Below are 13,850 nucleotides of genomic sequence, written 5' to 3'. Positions count from 1 at the left end.
CGGCAGGGGTGTCGTGGTGCGGGCTCGAAGGTGGCCGGGAGGGTGGATCTTGGACGCTCTCATCTCAAGGAAAACACAAAAGCTTTTTTTTGTGGCTTGTGATGGTGGCAGATGGTGATAGGGCTTATTGTGGTGATCATTTTGCAGTGTATACAAGCATCAGATCATTACCTTGTACACCTGAAACCAATATCATGTAGATCGATTATGCCTCAATTAAAAAAAAAAACAAAACCAAAATGGCTTTGCTACAGACTCAAACAAAAATGAGGCTGAACAAAATCATTTTCAGATAAACACTGAGGGCATTTACAACTAACAGACCCCCAGCTAGGGACATTTTAAAGGACAATCTTCAAGAACAAGGAGACTAGTCCAAGGGGTGCCTGGGTGGCTCAGTTAAGCATCCGACTTCACCTCAAACATGATCTCGCGGTTTGGGAGTTTGAGCCTGCATCCGGCTCTGTGCTGACAGCTCAGAACCTGGAGCCTGCTTTGGATTCTGTGTCTCCCTCTCTCTTTGCTCCTCCCCTTCTCCTGCTCTCTCAAAAATAAACATTAAAATTTTTTTTTTAATTTTAATTAAAAAAAAGAAAAGAAAAGAATCCGAGAAGGAAAGTATATGTTTCAAGTAAGAATGGTGAGGAAAGAAATACATCAACACGGAGGCAAATTAAATAAGCATGGGTGGTATGTAACAATTACAATAACGTCTAATTTGTGGGGTTAGGAAACACAAGATAAAAACAGAGAACCAGAAGATAATGGCATGAACGAGGAAGGAGTGCGCAGAGTTGGAAAGATCTGTTATGTGGCAGACCCATAAAGCATCGACTAGCTTTTGATTTTGTTCAATTAAACGTGCATGTTAAGCCAGCCGAACAATAACATGGAATGACTTGAAGAGCCTGATAGAAAGACGTGCAGGAAAGGGAAGGAAAAGAAACGAAATAAGACAAGCAGGACGAACAGAAGGATGGCAGGTTTCCTGGCAGAGGGCATGGGGTAAGTTGAGGCAGGACGTCGTGGTGGGAGCATCCCTGGGAATTGATGTGACGTACCTCAGGAACGTGTCACGGACGTGAAGCTCTGAACAGAACCTTAGAAAATGAACCCAGCTGGATACCCAACTCAATGAGCTCGTTTTTATTTATAACTCTTGGAGCCAAGACCTTTTTTTTTTTTTTTTTTTTTTTTAAGATTTTATGTAGTGATTTATTGATGTATTGATTTAAAGTAAACTTCATGCCCAACATGGGGCTCGAACTTACGGCCCCGGGATCAAGAGTCACGTGCTCTACTGACAGAGCGGGCCAGGCACCCTGGAGCCAAGACCCTTTGAACTCCATTTGCAGGGACACCTAGTGCCCCTGGCATCTTCCAACCACATTGTGTCTCTCTCCTGACCTTGGCCCAGCAAAGTAGAGTAAGCAACATTATTGAGGGAAGTAAGTCTGTCTTTCTGGCCCGAAGGAAGGGAGGCCCTCAAACTTCATCCCCGCCATGTGGCGCAGGGGGGAAGCCTCATGCTGACGGGCCCTTAGTGAGCTCATCGTCTTGTGTCCAGTGTTTCACATGGGACCCCCCACCACACACACCCCAGTTCTCACAGCAGCACAATGAAACGGGTACTGTCCTTAATACACCTGTGCAGATCAGGAAACTGAAGTTAGGCAGTTTGCTCAAGGACCCGCAGTTAAGGAGTGGTGTAGAGCTAGGCTCCTGACTCCGGTCTGTCCAACCCAAGACCCTGAGCTCTTAGCCTTGGACAGGTCAGCCTTGTTGCGATGGAGGGGGTGGGGGGAGAGTGGTCTAAGCATGAATGCTTTGGCTGAAACACAGCATCTCTGCCAGGAAGGCTCTGGCTCTATGGGGCTCTGAATTTGGACCAGTCCTGCCCCAGCTCAAGTCAAACCCCCTCCTCAGTCTCCGGAGTCCTGAGACAATCCCCGAAGCAGGTCCACGGCCAGTCCTCGTCTTTCCTGAGGCCCAGCGTTCTGTACCACAATCTATACATCCGGTCCTTAAATGTACACATAGTAACCCACATCACTTGGTCACGCATTCAGCATGGATGGTCGTGTGTTCTGGGTACTGGGGACACAGCATTGAGCGAAACGGGCAAACATTGCTGTTCTTGGTGGGAGAGTCCCATTATAGACAACGGACATAGCAAATAAGTCAATTATATGGAGAAAAGAAGCCGAGCTGAATCAGGGGGACTAGGAGAGCCAGGAAGGGGTTACAGTTGTAAATAGGGGCTTAGCCTGCCCCCCCCCCCTCAGATGAGCCTTGGTTGCAGATGGGTTATTAGGGAATGTGATCCCAGGGAACAGAGAGGAACGTGGAGGGATGACAAAGGAGAAGAAGGAAAGTCAATAAAATGGCGCACCATTGGGTTGGCCCCACTATAGCGAGTGGTAGTGGATGTCAGACTTCCGTGATGGTTCTCAGAACAGTCCGCCCCAGGTCCAGCCCCCATTCCCGCCTCCCAATGCACCAGCGTTGAAGGACAGAAGCAGAGAAGCTGGCTAACACCTCCGGGAAAAGGCATCACGCCCACCGGATTGCTGGAGCCTCCTTTGGGTAGACCTTCTGTGCTGGGCATTCACGTAAGACAAGGGCGCCCGCTCCCCCAGACCTGTCCACAGGCCCTGCCCAGGGGTTCACGCACACCCATGCCTTCAGCCACTTCCTTCCACAGGCAGCGGATGACCAAAGGTACTTTCATATCTCTGCCCACCGGCAAGATTCCCATTTCTGCTCACTAACGGCCTACTCTGCTGTCCCGTTTGTGAACCAGGGCTGAGCTTTTTCTCTTCCATCAATGGCAGCTCCATAGAGGCCAGAGGTATGAGTTCAGAGAGAAACATGGATGCCACAGAGGTCGGGGCCATCTGTTCTTGGAACATCATTGCACCTTCTGGGCCCGTTTGGGCCTGAAGCTGTTGCGTGCAGTGAATCCCTGCTGCCCGCCCCACAGATCTTACAGTCTCCAGCTGATGACCAGCACTTAGGTCGCCTCGTCATTGGCCACCCATCGTCAGACACAAGTCTCTACCAGGGCCTGGTAGCCCAGCAGGAGATGGTTTTTTGTTGTTTTCTTTTTTAAGTTTATTTATTTTGCAGGGGGAGGGCAGAGAGAGAGGGAGAGAGAGAACCCCAAGGAAGCTTTGCACTGTCAATAGAGAGCCTGACATGGGGCTTGAACCCACGAACCATGAGATCATGACCTGATTCTAAGCCAAGAGTCAGATGCTTAACCGACTGCGCCACCCAGACGCCCCTAGGAGATGGTTTTCTGATGACAAGTGGTTCTCTGCTGCAGGAGTCAGACCTCTTTTCTCCAGGGCTCTAGAGGCTTGTGTTGCACGGTCTCCCCCTTTACAGCCTTCCAGAGACCACACACAGCATCCGTATACATCTTGGTGTCTCTGGCATGACTGGACTGTCCGGGTCTCACAGCGAGGGGCCGGGGCGGGGCACAGCAGCCTGTGCCACTGCCTGTAACTGCCACAAAGTCTTCTTTTGCTCTGGACCCCACTCAGAACCGGCAGCCCCTCATGTCACATGATAAACGGGTGGGAACAGAATTGCCAAGGATGGTCTCTGTTCCAAGCTCCCAAAAGGCCCACTGCGTACTGGGCCCTGTTCTTGGTGGGAGGGGCTGCAGGTGCAACGTCTTGGTCTTTGCCATAGAGGCAGTGTCCCGGCATGCCCCAGACCTCTGGACACCTAAAATCTTGCCCAATATGGCAGCCACCGGAACCTTTGGGGGGAGGCGTGTCTCCCACCTTTTAGCACACAGGGGGCAACAGTTCTCAACCTTGTTGGTCTCAAGTCTCCTTTATGGTCTTTTTTTTTTTTTTTTAAGTGCGCTTCATGCCCAGCATGAAACCCAATAAGGGGGTTGAATTCAGGACCCTGAGATCATAACCTGAGCTGAGATCAAGAATCAGATGCTTCACAGACTGAGCCATCCAGGCACCTCCAATTTTTTTTAAATGTTTGTTTATTTATTTATTTTTGAGAAAGAGAGGTGGGAGAAGGGCAGAGAGGGAGGGAGAGAGAGAATCCCAAGCAGGCTCCGCGCTGTCAGCACAGAGCCCGACACTGGGCTCCATCTCACAAACCGTGAGATCATGACCTGAGCCAAAAATCAAGAGTCAGACAGTTAACTGACTGATCCTTCCAGCCTCCTCTATATTCTTAAAAATTATCAAAGACCCAAAGAACTTTTGTTTACGTGGGTTGTATCTATTGATACTTACCGTATTAGAAATTAAACTGATAGGGGTGCCTGGGTGGCTCAGTTGGTTGAGAGACTGACTTCGGCTCAGGTCGTGATCTCATGGTTTGTGAGTTTGAGCCCCGCGTCGGGCTCTGTGCTGACAGCTCAGAGCCTGGAGCCTGCTTCTGATTCTGTGTCTCCCTCTCTCTCTGCCCCTCCCTCACTCATGCTCTGTCTCTCTCTGTCTCAGAAATAAAGAAACATTAAAAAAAAAAAAGAAATTAAACTGACAAATTCTAAACATTTATTTAAGTCATTTAAAAGTATCAACAATGAGCTCATCACATGTCAATGTAAATAATACTTTCAATGAAAAATTACCATATATTCCAAACCAAAAAAAATTGGGGGGGGGAGAGTAGCATGATTCCACATGTTTTGAAATCTCTTTTATTTATTTATTTATTTATTTTTCAATGTTTATTTATTTTTGGGACAGAGAGAGACAGAGCATGAACGGGGGAGGGGCAGAGAGAGAGGGAGACACAGAATCGGAAACAGGCTCCAGGCTCTGAGCCATCAGCCCAGAGCCCGACGCGGGGCTCGAACTCACGGACCGCGAGATCGTGACCTGGCTGAAGTCGGACGCTTAACCGACTGCGCCACCCAGGCGCCCCTTGAAATCTCTTTAATGTCTGACTTTATAGAAGATGTTTGGACTCTCATATCAGCTTTTTCATTCAGTCTGTTGAAATGTGTTGTTTTGGTCGAAGCACACTGTATATGGAAAAAAGAAATCTGGCCTCATAATACACAGTTGGAAAAAGAAGGAGTATTTTTATACCTTTTATTTTTAAAAAATATTTTTATACCTTAAAAAAATTTTTTTTTCAATGTTTATTTTTTTATTTTTGGGACAGAGAGAGACAGATCATGAACGGGGGAGGGGCAGAGAGAGGGAGACACAGAATCGGAAACAGGCTCCAGGCTCTGAGCCATCAGCCCAGAGCCCGACGCGGGGCTCGAACTCACGGACCGCGAGATAGTGACCTGGCTGAAGTCGGACACTTAACTGACCGCCACCCAGGCGCCCCTTTTTATACTTTTTAAAGATAACTTAGATGTCCTTCGCCGATACTGCAACAAAGTTTGACGAGTGATGTTTTCTAAAGGTTAGCTGGAGTATGGGATCTAAAACTGTGTTAATGAACTTTAATCCGCTGTTAAATTAAAATCCATTGACCTACCTGGCACTTTGAACGGATCTTTCATGCATGCATGTTTGTGTAATAACACGCATCGATCATTCTGGAGCATGCTGGCTCACCAAAGTTATGCAGATCTTCCAAATGTTGACATGTGGCATTATATGATAGGAAAAAGTCGCCTTCGTTAATGTCGTCTCTGATCTCCTCAGAAAACTTTAAGTAGCGGGAAGCTGTCAAGAGCGCAGTGGTAGATAAGAGTTTCTCTCAAATTCGAGATTTCACTTGAGAGCTCCAAATTCACGACTGGCAGCAACTACTGCCATTTGTGTTTTTTGGAAGTGACAGGCTTCCTTTGCTCAGTTTCAAAAAATTATCTGCCAAATTCTCCAGTCTGAATAACCAGAGTTTTCAAGTAAAGATGGCATTCCATGACAAAAAAACAAAAAAAAAAAAACAACAAAAAAAAACCCAACAAAAAAACCCCCAAAAAATGACGACCCAGCCAGCTCACTGGCAAATCAGATGACACGAGACTCTTCCCAGTAATGGCCACTGCACCGTGGGATTCAGCAGTAGGGCTTTGTATATTCTCCTCTTATCACCCAGAATACTAAAAAAATTGTGCACGCAAGAGTTGTGATTTGATAACGTTAGTAATTTTAGCTGCTTCGTTGAGGACATTCTTAAGTAAAGCTAGCAATGCGTCTCCTGCTTGTCCTCTGAGCACGGGGTTGGAGAATTCCGTGACTTCTAGGACAACTTTATGCCACTGCAGTTATAGCCATCAAGGCTTTTGTACGAGGCAGATTATGACAGTAAAGAAGCGAATGTTGTCTTAATGTTAGTATGAGAATCGTTTTGACCCTCTAGATCCCGGCAGTGGCCTCGGGGACCCATAGGGGCGTCCATGGACCTGACTTTGTAAACTGCTGGTTCTAAGGAAAGGGCCACGGTGCTCAGAGCTGAAACCTATCACCATGAAATCCTAGCTCTTTGCTAAAGCGTTGCCCCAGACACGTCAGCCTTCTTTGAGGGGCAGCCTTGTGGACATTCGGCAACCGGGACATTCTGCCCCGTTGTCTCTTCTCTCTCGTGAGCAGGATTTCAAGCACCTTCCTCCTCCTGGTCGCTCCCCATTGAATCTTTAAGTGTGGAACCTGCTGGACCCAATGTTCTGCTGAACCCAACCTGGAGCAGAGGTGATACCAAATTTGACCTTTGTGTCACAATCAAAGAAAGCCTCAGAACTACATTAGAGGAACCCCGGAAATTTAGGAAAAGAAAACAAAGCCCTATAATCTCATCACCTTGACAGCCACTGTTACACCGTGGCCCCAAAAAATGTTGACTCATCCTGAATCTGTTGATGAAATCCCCAAGGTTTTTTTTTTTTTTTTTTTTTTTTTTTTTTTTGTCCTGCTAGCTAAGCCACGTCATCCTGGCCCTTTCCACATGGGGCTGCAGTGTCCCATGAAGACAGCCTGACCTTCAGATCTGTCCACTGCCCTGTAGACATCTTCTGGGGTCTGGAGTCCAGTGGCCAAAGTTTTTACTAATTTTTCCGGCTTCGGGTGACCTGCAAATGAGATCACCCTCATCCAACATCAGCAACCCCTTTCATAAATTCTCCATGTGGCAACTTGAACCTTAGATTAGAACATTCGATGTTGAGAAACACTCACTGATGATGTATGTCCTCTGTTTTCGTTTCCTGGGGCTGCTGTTAACAAAGGACCACAAATCAGGTGACACACAACAGAAATGTATGCTCTCACGGTTCAGGAGGCCAGGAGTCTGACATCAAGAAGTTGGTAGGGACGCACTCCCTCCAGAGGCCCTCACAAAGTCTGTCCCTTGGGTGCCTGGGTGGCTCAGTTAATTAAATGTCCGGCTTGGCTCAGATCATGATCTCTGATCTCGGCATTCGTGGGTTCAAGCCCTGCATCGGACTCTGTGCTGACAGCTTAGAGCCTGGAGCCTGCTTCGGATCCTGTGTCTCCCTCTCTCTGCCCCTCCCCGCTTGTACTCTGTCTCTGTCTCTCTTTCAAAAGTAAATACAAACATTAAAAACAAAAAACAAAAAACAAAGTCTGTCCCTTGCCCCCTCCTTGTCTCATGGTGGCAGGAGTTCCTTGGCTTTCCTGGATTTGTGGCCACATCATTCCACTCTCAGCCTCTGTCTTCCCAGTGCCTTCTCTTCTGCGTGGCCCTATCTCACCTCCCTCCGCCCTGCTCTTACGAGGACACTTGTCGATGGCATTTAGGGCCACCGGGATAACCCAGGATAAGCACCCCCTCTCAAGATCCTTAATTTGATGACATCTTTTGTCATATCAGATAATATTCATAGATTCCAGGGATTAGGATGTGGGCACATTTGGGGGGCCACCCATCAGCCCGCCATACCCTTTAACCGCAGACATTTGCATATTGGCAGTTCTCAACCAGGGGACGTTTGGTAATGTCCGGAGACAGTTCGATTGTTACAACTGAGGGGGAGGAGGACAGCTAGCATCTTGTTGTCAGAGGCCAGGGATACTGCTAACTAACCCCCAATGCACAGGACAGGCCCCGCAACAAAGAAGCATCTGGTCCACAGCGTCAATAGTGGCAAGGTTGAGAAAAGACTTTATAATAAATTATTATTATTTTCTACCCCGTCTGAGAAGCCTCCACTGTCATCCCTGTGTTTTGCTGCGACTTTATGTTTCACTGCAGCCTTTGTTACATGTGACATTAAATGCACCCCGTTCTATCTGACTCCCTTCTCTTCGCTTGCTCCCTGTCTGTCTCCCCTAGCACTGGAGCATCCCCACTGTCTCCATTTGGTTCCCTGTTGTCTCCTCAGCCCCGTGAACAGCACTCAGCACATAGTCAACGATCTCTACACATTTGTTTTTATTTATTTATTAGTTCATTAAGGTGCAGACATTTCCTGAGCTCTTACGATATGCCAGCCGCCAGGCTGGGTTATCTCATTTGGATACTCGAAGAAAAACCTATACGGTTAAGTATTTTCATTCTCCATTTTGCAGATAAAGAAACCGAAGAGGTTAAGGGACTCGATGAAGATCACTTAGCTCTCGAGAGGTCAAGACAAGGCCTTTTCTCGGGCGTCCAGCCCCAGGGTGGATCCCCTTGGGGAGGGTGGACCTACTCTACGCCCAACACGGTGGCAGGCCCTGGGACACAGAGATGAAGACACAACCCCTGTCCTCAGACGGTACTGGTCCAGTGGGAGAAATAGCCAAGTAAGCAAGGCCTTTGTGACATGAGTCCCTGCAGGGGACTCTGGGGGCTAACCTGAACATGGGAAACCGGGGGAGACTTCTCTGCAGAGGTGACAGCTCAGTCAAGTCCTGGGGGAGCAGGATTCGTTAGTCGTGGGAGGCAATAGGCTGGGGGAGCAGCCTGTGACAAGTTCCAGATGACAGACAGGACTGGAAGCTGACAGCGGCCGCGCGGCATCATGGGAGCGGGAGGTACGGAGAGGGAGAAGCCAGGGATGAGGCTCAGGGACTGGCAGGGGAGGGGACTGAGGAGTTTGGACAACGGGGGACCCCCCCTCCCACCGCAGGGTTTCAAGCACTCTGTCCTCAGTGGTCCGTGCACTGAAAGGTGCTGCTGCGGTGGTCCAGGCAGGGCAGGATGGCTTCCTGGATGGGACAGAAGTGGGTGGACACGAGAGACAGTTGCCAGGCAAGACCAATGACTTGGGGGCAGGACCCTCGGGGATTCTGGAACAGCGGCAGGCATGCCGGCCAGCCATTTTTCTAAAAGGTTGGTGGGCGTGGGCATTTAGTAAAAGGAAATAATACGTAACAACGATCGCTGGTGGCACATTACCACCCCACGGCCATCCCCAATCTGCGGATGTTCTCACTCCTGGCTGCTAAGGGGGCAGGGCAGGCAATGTGGGAACACGTCCCCTACTGCCATCTCCCCCTGCGGCCCGTCCGCAGTCATGTCCCACATTCTCCTGGGGGCCCTGGGAGTGCCCTCCTCATTCATTCTGGCCTCATGGGCTTGGAAAGGTGTCTGCTCTGTTCCTCGCCTTTAAAGGCACCCGGCTTCCCTGGAATGAAATAGAACAGCCGTGTCCTGCAACAACACGGCCGAGGAAGGGCATTGTGTGTGCGGCTGCCCGCCTCCTCAAGAACGGGGGTCCAGCACGGACATTTCAGCCACCCGGATGTGCAGTTCCCGGCCACCCGCACACACCAGCAAGTGCCCGGACTGGCCGCCCTTGGCACAGAAGACTGCCGCGGACGGCCACCTGCACAGCGGTGCGGGGTTGCCCCGGGCTGTCCTTGTCCCTCCCTCTGCTAGGTCCCTTTCCACTCCGTGGCTGTCATAGCTTTCGTCCAAGCGGCTCTATGTCGTGGTTTCCCCCTATCTCCAAGCCCAGGAGCCCCTACAAGTACAGGGAGTAGGTTGGCCAAGTATAAGAGAAACCCACGTTGTCCCGCATGTTCGAGGCAGGACTTGGGTAGACCTGGGAGATCAGCCGGTGCCACTTCAGGGGCCACGCCCTGGCCATCCTTAACGAACTTGCAGGGAGAGGCTGTACCTGTACACTGTTGACAGAGACCCTGCGGTCTGTGGGCCATGTGACAGGACGGCCCTGGGGCGTTACTGAGAAACAGTACCTGGAAACTAGGAGCGAGATCTAGGTGTCACTGCCCGGTGACAAGTAATTTAGAAGGTGAGGCTGGGGGCTTGAGGGGTTAGGTAGGGACTTCCCACAGCCTGGCGCCTCTCGCCGGCCCTGCAGGGTGCTGTCCGGAGGATCGAGGAGAAGCCACTGCCAGCAGACGTCCCTAGCTCGCTCCCAGGACAGCCCTTGCGTTTCTCGAACTCAGCGGTAGCAAATGCGTAGGTGAAAAGACTCATTTCACCAGCTCTGAAGGAGGCGTCTACAGGGCCACTTCAGCACTGTCCTACTAGACGGGGCGGCTGCCACTCGGCTCCGTGTAAGGGTGCCAGCCCAGAGTTCCCAGACCCCCTGCCACCCCCCCCCCCCCGATTTCAAAAGTAGCTGGAAATCTAGATTTTCACACGAACATTTCTTTTTTTTTTTTTAATGTTTATTTATTTTTGAGAGAGAGAGAACAGGGAAGGGGCAGTGAACGTGGGGTGGGGTACAGAGGATCTGAAGCAGGCTCTGAGCTGACAGCAAAGAGCCTATGCGGGGCTCGAACTCATGAACCATGAGATCATGACAAGAGCTGAAGTTGGACCCTCAACCGACTGAGCCACCCAGGATTCCCCCACACGAACATTTCTTAATGTTTAAAGGAGATAATTAAAATTATTTTATTTTTTCAAAAAATTTTTTGAGCATTTATTTATTTTTGAGAGACAGAGTGAGACAGAGCATGAGCGGGGGAGGGGCGCAGAAAGAGGGAGACACAGAATCCGAAGCAGGCTCCAGGCTCCGAGCTGTCAGCACAGAGCCTGATGCAGGGCTCTAACTCACGAACTGTGAGATCATGACCTGAGCCGGAGTCCGATGCTTAACCGACTGAGCCACCCAGGCGCCCCAGGAGATAAATAATTTTTAAAAACGTTTTGAATGAAAAAACAATAATGGAAACAAAGACAAAAACTTCACGCCATGTGGCCAAATTCTCTCTGGACCCAGCTGCCTCTGTTTGTGGGTCATGGTCATGGGCCGCCAGCTCTGGGTCTCCTCAGTACTGAAAGTCTACTCTCCAGCTCCCTTAAACACGGGTGATCGATGTTTTAACCCGTGTTCAGGTGACAGTCACGTCTCTGTTCAGAATGCTGCTTCCTCTGCCTGCAAGAAGCAATTTGTCTCCACGGTCTCCCTAAGTAAGCAGGTCCCGGGACCTTCTCTAGTCACCCCACCCCCACTCCCCAGTTCCTGGCCCCCAGGCACCTCGGGAGCAGGGACTGGACAGAAAGGAAGAAACTTCACCTGTCTCTTCTTTGATGCTTCCTTCTCTTGGCTCTTCTCCACTGGCCACATTGCTTGCGGGGGACTTGCCCTTCATCCTCCAGTGCCTGAAGGTCACTGACAGCAGATCAGTACTCTCATCTGCAAAGCTCAGCCCCCTGGGGCTGGTGCTTGTCAGATCCGACACCCTAGTGACCTTGCCAAGAAAGGTCACAGCTGAGTCTGATGTGACGTGCGCTTTCTCATCACACCCTGACGATCCCAAGCTTCCTCCACGTAGAGGCAGAGGCAGCTTCACTGGAGCCTCGGGAAGAGGCTAGGAGACCCCGGGGTCTGGCCGCCCCATCCAAAGCACCTGTCCCTGACCGAAGGGGCTGAAAGAGAATCCCGGGTGGAGAGCGCTGTCTTTTCTCTGCTGCCCTGCATCACACCCTACCCTGCATGGACTTGTCCATCCATCCCAGTGTGGCTTGTCACCTGATAGGAAGCTTAAGAACCCAGTCTTCGGTGGCCATCTACAGCTGTTTACTTTGGCTTTCAGCCTTTCTGATGCTATTCTTACAAATCTTGGCTTGGGAGCCTCTTTCCATTCCTCCATTCAACCAGTGTTTATTGAGCACCTACTAGGGGCCAAACACTAGACACTCACGGGGAATAAAACAGTGAAAGACTAGGCAAGCTCAGGAGGTTAAGTGGCCGACTCTTGATTTCAGCTTGCGTCATGATCTCATGATTTGTGAGTTCGAGTCCCGCATCGGGCTCTGTGCCGATAGTGGGGAGTCTACTTGGAATTCTCTCTCTCCCTCTCTTGGTCTCTCTCGAGATAAATAATAAATAAACATTTAAAAAATGAATCCAGACACAGACTTTACGTACTTCACAAAAATTAACTCAAAATGGATCATAGGCTTAAATGTAAAACACAAGACTATGACATTCCCGGAAGATAACAGGAGAAAGCCTGCATGACCTCGAGTATGGTGATGACTTTTTAGATGCAACGCCAAAGATGCGATCCACAGAATAAATCATTGATAAGCTGGATTTCATCAAACCAACAGCTTCCGCTCTGTGCAAGACCACGTCAAGAGAATTAGACGACACTCACAGTGTGGGGGGAAATATTTGCAAAAGACACATTTGATGCAGGACTGTTGTCCAAAATATACCAAGAACTCTTAAAACTCAACAATGAGAAAACAAGCAACCTGATTAAAAAAAAAAAAATCCAAGGACCTTAACAGACATTTTGCCAAAGAGAAACAGATCAGAAATAAGCATATGAGAGGCGCCTGGGGGGGGGGGGGGTCAGCTGGTTCAGCGTCCAACTCTTGGTTTCAGCTCAGGTCACGATCTCATGGTTTCGAGAGTTTGAGCCCCATGTCAGGCTCTGCGCTGACAGTGCGAAGCCTGCTTGGGATTCTCTCTCTTTCTCTCTCCCTCTCTCCCCCTCTCTCTGCCCCTCCCAACTCACGCTGTCTCTGTCTCTCTCAAAATAAATGAATAGTCTTTTTAAAAAAATAAAAAGCAAGCAAGCCAGCAAGCACAGGAAAAGGCGCTCCAGATCCTGTCATCAGGGAAGTGCAAATCAAAGCAACAATGAGATGCCACTACACGCCCATTAAAATGGCCAAAATCCAGAACACTGGCAATACCAAATGCCAGCAAGAACTGGGAGCAACAGGGGCTCCCCTTCATCCCCAGGGAGAATGCAAAACGGCACAGCCGCTTTCGAAGACAGTTTGGCAAGTTTCTCGCACAACTCTGCATACTCTTACCATATGATCCAGCAATCGCGCTCTTTGGGATTTACCCAAAGGAGTTGAAAAATGACATCCACGTGAAAACCTGCTCAAAGATGCTCAAAGCACCTTTATTCATAATGGCCCAAACTTGGAAGCATCCAGGGCGCCTGGGTGGCTCAGTCCGTTAAGCGTCGGACTTCAGCTCAGGTCGTGATCTCGTGGTTCGTGGGTTCAAGGACCGCGTCGGGCTCGGTGCTGACAGCTCGGAGCCTGGAGCCTGCTTCAAGTTCTGTGTCTTCCTCTCTCTCTCTCTCTGCCCCTCACCCACTCATGCTCTCTGTCTCTCTCAAAAATGAATGAACATTTAAAAAAATTTTTTTAAATTAATTCTTTAAAAAAAAAAAAGACAATGTCCTTGACCGAATGGAACTTCTACTCTATTGGGGAAGACAATAAACAAGTAATGGAATAAGTAAGTATTCTGTGCTCTGAAGACAGGAAAACAAGACGGTGTGACAGATGGAGGGTGCTGGGGATCCAGCAGGCAACTACTTAGGACCTTCAGGAAGGTCTCTATGAAGAGGAGACATTTCAGCGGAAATCCGAATAAAGAGAAGAGGCCAGCCATGCAGAGCTCTGGAGGGAGAGCAGTTCTGGCAGAAAGCAGAGCTCAGCAGTTGGGGGGAATGGAAAGAAGGTCCCCGGGCCTGTTAGATTGGAGGAGGGTGGGAGTGAGAACTCTGGGC

This window comes from Felis catus, chromosome D1 (assembly GCF_018350175.1).
Source record: "Felis catus isolate Fca126 chromosome D1, F.catus_Fca126_mat1.0, whole genome shotgun sequence".
Classification (NCBI taxonomy): Eukaryota; Metazoa; Chordata; class Mammalia; order Carnivora; family Felidae; genus Felis; species Felis catus.
Note: the sequence above shows the minus strand (reverse complement) of the source record.